Source organism: Amphimedon queenslandica, unplaced genomic scaffold (genome assembly GCF_000090795.2).
Source record: "Amphimedon queenslandica unplaced genomic scaffold, v1.1 AMPQUscaffold_13367, whole genome shotgun sequence".
NCBI lineage: Eukaryota > Metazoa > Porifera > Demospongiae > Haplosclerida > Niphatidae > Amphimedon > Amphimedon queenslandica.
Genome location: NW_003546397.1, coordinates 63,827 through 71,455, shown reverse-complemented (window position 1 = coordinate 71,455; position 7,629 = coordinate 63,827). Strand labels below are relative to the sequence as shown.

The following is a 7,629-nucleotide window of genomic DNA, read 5'->3' as shown; positions in this document are numbered from 1 at the left end:
CAGTAGTACATGAACCATCATTTTAAAAAACAAAACTCAAATGTCTGACCAATCAGTCCTGGTAAATCAAACTGAGAAAAGTAACAAATGAAAAGTAGGTAGAACATGTAACGTCATTTCAAATCCAACGTCAAATGAAAAGAACTCGTCTAATTAATCATCTCTGATATTTTAAACACCATAAAACTAAAAAAAAGAAACAAATACTGAGAAGTAGTAAAACATTAAAGAACAATTCAAAATGAGGCCTAAAAATGATAAGAACTAGAGTCTGACTAGTCACTTATGATATTTTAAATTATACTGTGAAACTGAGAAAACAAGAAACAAATAGTAATTTTTTGGTAGTACATGAAGTATTTAAAAAGAACATACATTTTTCCAGAATCAACCTCAAATTAAAAACTGTCATGGCAAATTTGGTCCCAGTACAAAAAGGTCCGTGGACCAAAATTTATTGCAAAAAAGGTCCAGGACCAGATAAAACTGGTCCTTAGACCAATTATTGCAAGAAAAAATAGGTCCCATTAAATCAATTTTGGTCCATGTTGTGAGACCATTTTCTACAAACTTTCATTGCAAAACTAGATCCTGTACCAACACTGACTTGCAAATTTTGGTCCCCCACCACTCTCAGGCCATAGATACTAGAAACAGACTTAGTATTTATGCTCAGGCCCAAATTTAGTCTCATATATAGCCCAACTCCTCCTTAGAACAGTCGTCAAAAAACTACTCATGAATGTGTACATCATACTATATGAAAATAACTAGATCTATGAAACAGTATTAATAAACTTCATTGTACAACAAATATTGTCTCTTATTAATCAAAGCAAGACCTGCAAAACCAGTTATTTCTTTTATCACTATCTTCTGTAACACACAAACCAAGGTGAAACCACTCTCGACATCCATCACACTTAATCATTTTACGAGAAAAAGACTCAGGCATTCGACAATTACAGTATATATGAAGCAAATATTGATGGCGGATTGTTTTTCTATTGTCCCTTCCATGGAATGGTAAAAGACATCCTTGTACAAGACATTGATGAAGATGTTGACGTAACTCAAGCTGATTAAAATGAAATGCGCTTGAATGCTTTCCAGATGCCAGTACAGCAGCAAAGGCAAAAGCGAATAACCCACAATCAATAGAACCTTTTTGTAGTTGGCATTGCTTAAACCAAAATGTAACACAAAAAGTATATATATATGGCACATAACTCCACATACCTCAGAGTAATAATGTCAGCCTTGCTGCAGAGTAATGATGCAACTTAATTTTTTAAGCAACTGCTTATGACTGGAGTCATGCTATCAAAAACATGTATTTCTGCACTGTCACACCCAATTGTTGATAGTGTTACCCAATGGCCTCTGCCAGTGTGGATTATTTGAATAAACTCTCCAGTTTCAACTTCAAATGACAGTGCATGTCCACAAGTCACGTCCTGAAGGCAAGCACTTGGGGATATTTGCCTCTAATCAATTCTTGACAAGCATTCATTATTCTATCGTTTAACTATTCACCATTTAGTAAAACCTTTTCAGCTGCAATGGTTAAATTGTAAACCCACTTTGGTGGATCTTCGGTTTTTGCAACAGCAACAGAATCAAGATCAATTAATTCTGAATTCACATTTCCTTCTCTATTTTTACTACGCAATTTTTCCCTTTTTCTAAAAGCTAAATTTTTCACGTTAGGAATTGAAGTCTTCTAAAAATACATTAAGTTATGTATCACATATATATATATAATATGCTGACCACTGATGTAGCAGGAGTTTTAGCAGATCTCTCCTTTCAGTACAATGCACAGTTGAAGTCTGCTAAAAAATACATTAATAGTACATACATTTATACTGCATAAAAATAAAGCTAATTAATTTAGTCCATAAAGAGAATACCTTAGGAATTGGCAAGGGGATATTAACAGAATTATCAAAAAATGAAGGTAAGAACCCACCTTCTACAATCAGTACTTGAGAGATATTCTGTGATAGGAAAAGAATCTATGCACCATGACTCCTGTAGTTTTATTAAGAACGATTCTTGATAATAAATGTAAAATTTTTAATGTACCTCAGTAATACTGCTTTGGTTGTTTACTTGCATATTCGATGCATTTGCAGTTAAATCCTGTTCATAGCTAAGAAAAACAGACAAACTAAATGAATAATCTACCTTCCTGATATTAATTATTGGTGGTGAAAGTTGAGGAATACTATCTTGTAAGTCAACAGATTCTACCTAAACATGTACATATATGATTGCAAATGAAGCAATTTATAAAATACAGTGCTATTAGGCAAGAAAAAATAGTATAAAACAATTTAGTTTAAAATCCCATTTACATGTATATCGCTGATTATAGTAACACTTACTATTGACACAGTTTGAACAGAATGTGAGAAAGGGCTTGAGTTGCTAATCTAGTGTCAATGTGCCATGAAGTACCATATATTATAAATCTAACCTCTTCAAATAATGGATTAACAAGTGATCCTTCTTCAGATGGTCGTGGTGGAATATAAAGCTTAAGATGTGCATGACTAATTCTATTCACAATATTATCCGCTCCTTCACTTAGGCTATAGAATCCTTTCCCAAAATCCTACGCAATTGTATAAGGTCCTACCCACCTATGATCCAATTTCCAACCCTTCCTTTTCTGTCTTCTAAAGTCCTTCTTTAGTACTTCAACTCCAATCTGTAAATAATGGGATTTATCAATATCCTAGTCAGGTTATACTACACAAATCTTGAAAATAATGCAATGTTTTGAAAAATGTATAGCCAATTATAATGGGAAGTCACACCAAACACACTACCAATATAATACCTAAAACTTGCAGGGATTGCTATGCTTCCTGTCATAAACTTCTTTCTGTCTTTGTTGAGCTTTGATTATATTCTGTGTAATCAGCTCACTTCCTTCATTATGCGTATACAATTATTTGTCAAACACTCAACTGATTCTTCAATACCAATATCATCAAGTGGTATATAGACAGGTTGCACACCTTCATTAATGTCAACAGGAAGAATAGCTTTTCTTCCAACATTATCTCAAATGGTGTAAACAATGATGTTTCATGCCTTAAAAGGTTTCATAGAAGTAAATGAAAAAAGTTACATTTCTACCTCGCTGTGTCATATGCATAAACACATGTATCTATATATTCATCCCAGGATTCTTTTGTTTGACTGCAAAACTTTACCAACATTCGCTGCAGGATCTGATTAAAACGTTCATCCAAACCATTTGCCTATGATTACAAACACACAGCACCATGCAGAGAAATAATAATCTTACTTGTGGATGATATGCAGTGACAAGATGATGTTTAAGTTTTAAACGGGTCATCACCTCTTTATTTAAAGCATTTTTAAATTCACTATCTTGATCTGTTAACAGTTTGGAAATTCCCATTGTCATGAACTAACAAAAATATTTTATGATTGTATACCGTAAATGTTCAAATAAAGGCCGGGCTTAAATAAATGCCTGGTACTAAGAATCTCCAAGTATAGATACGCATATTTTAGTCAGTATAAGTACCACAATCTTTAGAGTGTCCCAAATGGCCTAATTTGTTAAGCTGAGTGCAATGAACCTGGAGGTCCGGGTTCGAATCTCAGTTTTGCTTTTTCTTTTTTATTTTACGCAATTTTTTGCCCCTGGAAAGAAATAAACGCCCGGGCTTTTATTTAAACATTTACGATACATTTGCTCCAAACTATATGCATTAATATTTTACTTTCATTAATGTAACTGCAACTCCTATTGCTTCTTTATTTGGCAGAACAAATCCACAGACCCATTTAAAGAAATAGTCAGACACTGTTAGTATGTGTCTATTACCCTGTGTAGAAACAGGAGAAATTGGCCCAACAAAGTCCAATTCAATGTGATGCCATGGACTGAACTCCATCCTGTACTAGTCCACAGACTGGTACAGGATGGAGTTCAGGCCTAGAAGTACAAATCTTGTCTTTCACATGCTGACATTCATCACAACTTGATACCTGAATAAATATAATATAATTCATACTACATTTTAGACTCACCACATTCTTGACATCCTTATAAATACCAATCCAAGTAAATCTTTCGGTTATCCTGTAAAAGGTTTTTCATTCCAAGGTGACCTGACGTCAGCTCAATGTGACAGGATTTAACAATTAGTAATTTTTCTTGTCTGGATGACATACTTTACCAGCTGGATTAAATATTATCAATTGGTTATGATTGTACAGATATTGTATAATTGTTAGTATATATAAAATATGTATATACTAATATATATACTTACTTTGCCTTTTTTCCTCATGAACACTTCTCCGTCTTCTAGTACCAATTTAGCTGCTTTTTTTATAATCACTCTCTTCTGATTGGCAATCAGATTATCACTATTTCTATACACATGCTCACGTGCATATGTACAGCATCTTCAAACAAACAATCTACTTATTTTGAAGAAGAACTCATTCGGACTCGTTTTGACAGTTTTGAGCAGACAACTATAGCCGACCACCTGTACATGACACACGTGGCTCTGGACTGGTCTGTATATCAAAGACCTAGGGAGTCTGTATGATATGCGGACCGGACCAATATTCAACTCGGGACCGTAATTTGATGGTATATTTTTGGTCCCGGAACAATCTGTCACAATGGACCAAATTTTTCGTGACAAAACTCAATCTGGTCAGTCACTTCTGGTATTTTAACTATACTATGAAACTAGTAAAAGAACAAACACTGGGTAATAATGAGTACTTACATATTTTAAAACCAAACTTAAATGACACAAACTAAGTCTGACCAGTCACTCCTGGTATAAACGAAGCTATCAAACTGAGAAAAGAAGAAACAGATAGTGAGAAGTGATCAAAAATTAATTATTGATCCAAAAACTAACCTCATTGTTAAAACCTAAGTCACTTCTGGTATTTTAACTATAGGATAAAACAGAGAAAAGAAGAAACAGTGCGAAGATAGTACAGTACATGACACATCATTTAAAAGCAAACTCAAATTCAGTTTTATCAGTGATGGCAGGTATACTTTCATATCAAACTGAGAAAAAAAGAAACAAACAGAAGGTAGTACAACATGAAACATTTTTTTAAACTAATTTTAAATGTTAATAACTCCGTCTGATCAGTCACTCATGGAGTAAATTGTATGAAACTGAGAAATTAAAAAACAAATATTTAGAAATGAGTAGGACATGAAATATTTTAATACCAAACTCTAAAATCTCAATACCTAATGTAAATGATCTATTCAGTCCGCTCAGTCACATCTTTTATTCTAAACTATACCATGAAACTAAGAAACATGGTGAGAATTTTAAAAAACTCTTTCAGAGTCAACTTTGAATGATAAGAACTCAGTCTGGCCAGTCACTTCTGGTAGTTTAGCTATACAATGAAACTGAGAAAGGAAGAAGACAAAAACTGAGAAATGATTAGTACATACACAATTTAAAACAACACTTATATGATGCAAACTAAGTCTAATCAGTCACTCCTAGTATAAAACAATGCTAACAAGCAGAGAAAAGAAGAAACAACGGTGAGAAGTCAGCAAAAAAATCATTGCTGAGAAGTCAGTAAAAAATAAAACACTTAAAAATCAGACCTTATATGATAAGAACTCAATATGATTAGTTACTTTTGGTATTTTAAACTATACCTTAAAACTGAGAAACGAAAAAACAAATAGTAAATTTTGGAAGTACACAAAAAATCGTTACAAAACCAAACTCAAATGATAACTCAGTCTGATCAGTCACTTCCATTATTTTAAACTACACTATGAAACTAAGAAACAAATAGTGAGAATTAAGAACAAACACTTTTTAACAATCAGCATCGAGTGATAAGATTGAGGTTTGGTCAGTCACTTCTGGTAATTTAACTAAACTATGAAACAGAAAAAAAGAAACAAATACTGAGATATGAATAGTACACACATATTGTAAAACCAACCTTAAATGATAAAACCTAAGTGAAATAAGTCACCTCAGGCATTTTAAACCATACTATGAAATTGAGAAAAGAAGCATTATATTAAAAGCAAACTCAAATGATAAATATCAGTGACAGCAAGTATACTTTCCTATCAATATGAGAAAGAAACACAGAAGTTAGCACTACATGAAACATCGTTTTACAACCAATTTTTAATGTTAATGACTCTGAACAGTCACTTCTGGTATTTTAAACTACATTATAAAATTGAGAAAAGAAACAAAAAAAGTAGTACGCAAGATATTTAAAAACCAACCTTAAAAAGCTAAGTCTGATCAGTCACTCCTGGTATGTACTATACTATGAAACTGAGACAAGGAAAAACATACTGAGAAGTCATTAGTGCATAAAAATCATTTCAAAACCTAATATAATGATCTAGTCTGATCAGTCACTTCTGTTATTCTAAACTATACTACGAATATAGTGAGAATTGAAAACATTATTTCAGAGTCTACCTCAAAGAATAGGAACTCAGTCTGGCCAGTCACTTCTAATATTTTAACTATACTATCAAACTGAGAAAAGAAAAAACAAATAGTGGGAAGTATTAACTAAAAAATTATTCATAAATATAACTTAGTGAATAAAACTCAGTCTGATTAGTCATTCCTGGTATAAACTTTACTATGAAAGTGACAAAAAAAGAAACAAGCAGTGAAAAGAGAGCAGTCAATTTAACATCATTCTAATACCAATTTATTTGTTAATTATATTAACTTAAACTGATCAGTCACTTCTCCTATTTCAAACTATACTATGAAATAGAAAAAACAAAGCAAATACTGAGAAATGTAGTACATGAAACCTTTAAAACCAAAATTAAATGATAACGTAAGTCTGATCAATCACTTATAAAAATTAGACTGGGAAACAAAGAGAAGAAACAATTTCTGGCATATGAAACTGAGAAAGTAGAAACAAATCAGAAGTGAGTAGAATTGCTAACATCATTTCATGATAAAAACTCAGGATGATTCTAGTATTTTAAACTGTACTCTGAGTAAAGAAGAAAGTAATACTGAGAAATGAGTATTACAAAAAACCACTTTCAATGCAAACATAAATCATAAAAACTTAGTCTGTTCAGTCACTCGTATAACTATACTATGAAACTGAGAAAAGAAGAAACAAATAGTGAGAAGTCAGTAGTACATTAAACATTATTTTAAAACGAAACTACAATGGTAAGAACTCAATTTGACCAGTCACTTCTGGTATAAACAATACTATTAAACTGAGAAAAGAAGAAACAAATACTGAAAAGTCAATAAAACAAAACATCATTTCAAAATCAGACCTCAAATGACAAGAACTCAGTTTGATTAGTATAAACTATAGTATAAACTATATTAGTATAAACTATACTATGAAACTAAGAAAAATGAAGCAAATAATGAGATTTCAGAAGTACATAAAGCATCCATTTTAAACAACATAATATGAAACAAAAAATGAAGAAACAGATGAAAAGTAAGTCAAGCATTAAACATAACTTAAAAAACAAACATAAGATAAGTTGGATCAGTGCTCCTGGTATAAACTGTACCATAAAATCAAAGAAGAAACAAGTAGAATAAA

General features: G+C 32.0%; 2 long non-coding RNA genes across 3 annotated transcripts; both read right to left on the bottom strand.

The window, feature by feature from the left end:
- Nucleotides 1–1,244: 1,244 nt before the first annotated feature.
- LOC109582650 (uncharacterized) lies at nt 1,245–2,030 on the bottom strand. 2 transcript variants are annotated; one of them, XR_002185179.1, is made up of 3 exons: nt 1,914–2,030; nt 1,774–1,835; nt 1,245–1,723 (listed from the first exon to the last, which is right to left on the bottom strand). It is a non-coding gene; the product is annotated as an uncharacterized LOC109582650 (long non-coding RNA). The 2 variants fall into 2 exon arrangements; XR_002185178.1 differs by having other exon boundaries at nt 1,774–1,832.
- Nucleotides 2,031–2,094: 64 nt separating this feature from the next.
- Nucleotides 2,095–2,428, bottom strand: LOC109582652 (uncharacterized). The gene is made up of 3 exons (XR_002185181.1): nt 2,391–2,428; nt 2,191–2,256; nt 2,095–2,145 (listed from the first exon to the last, which is right to left on the bottom strand). It is a non-coding gene; the product is annotated as an uncharacterized LOC109582652 (long non-coding RNA).
- Between the last annotated feature and the right edge of the window lie 5,201 nt (nt 2,429–7,629).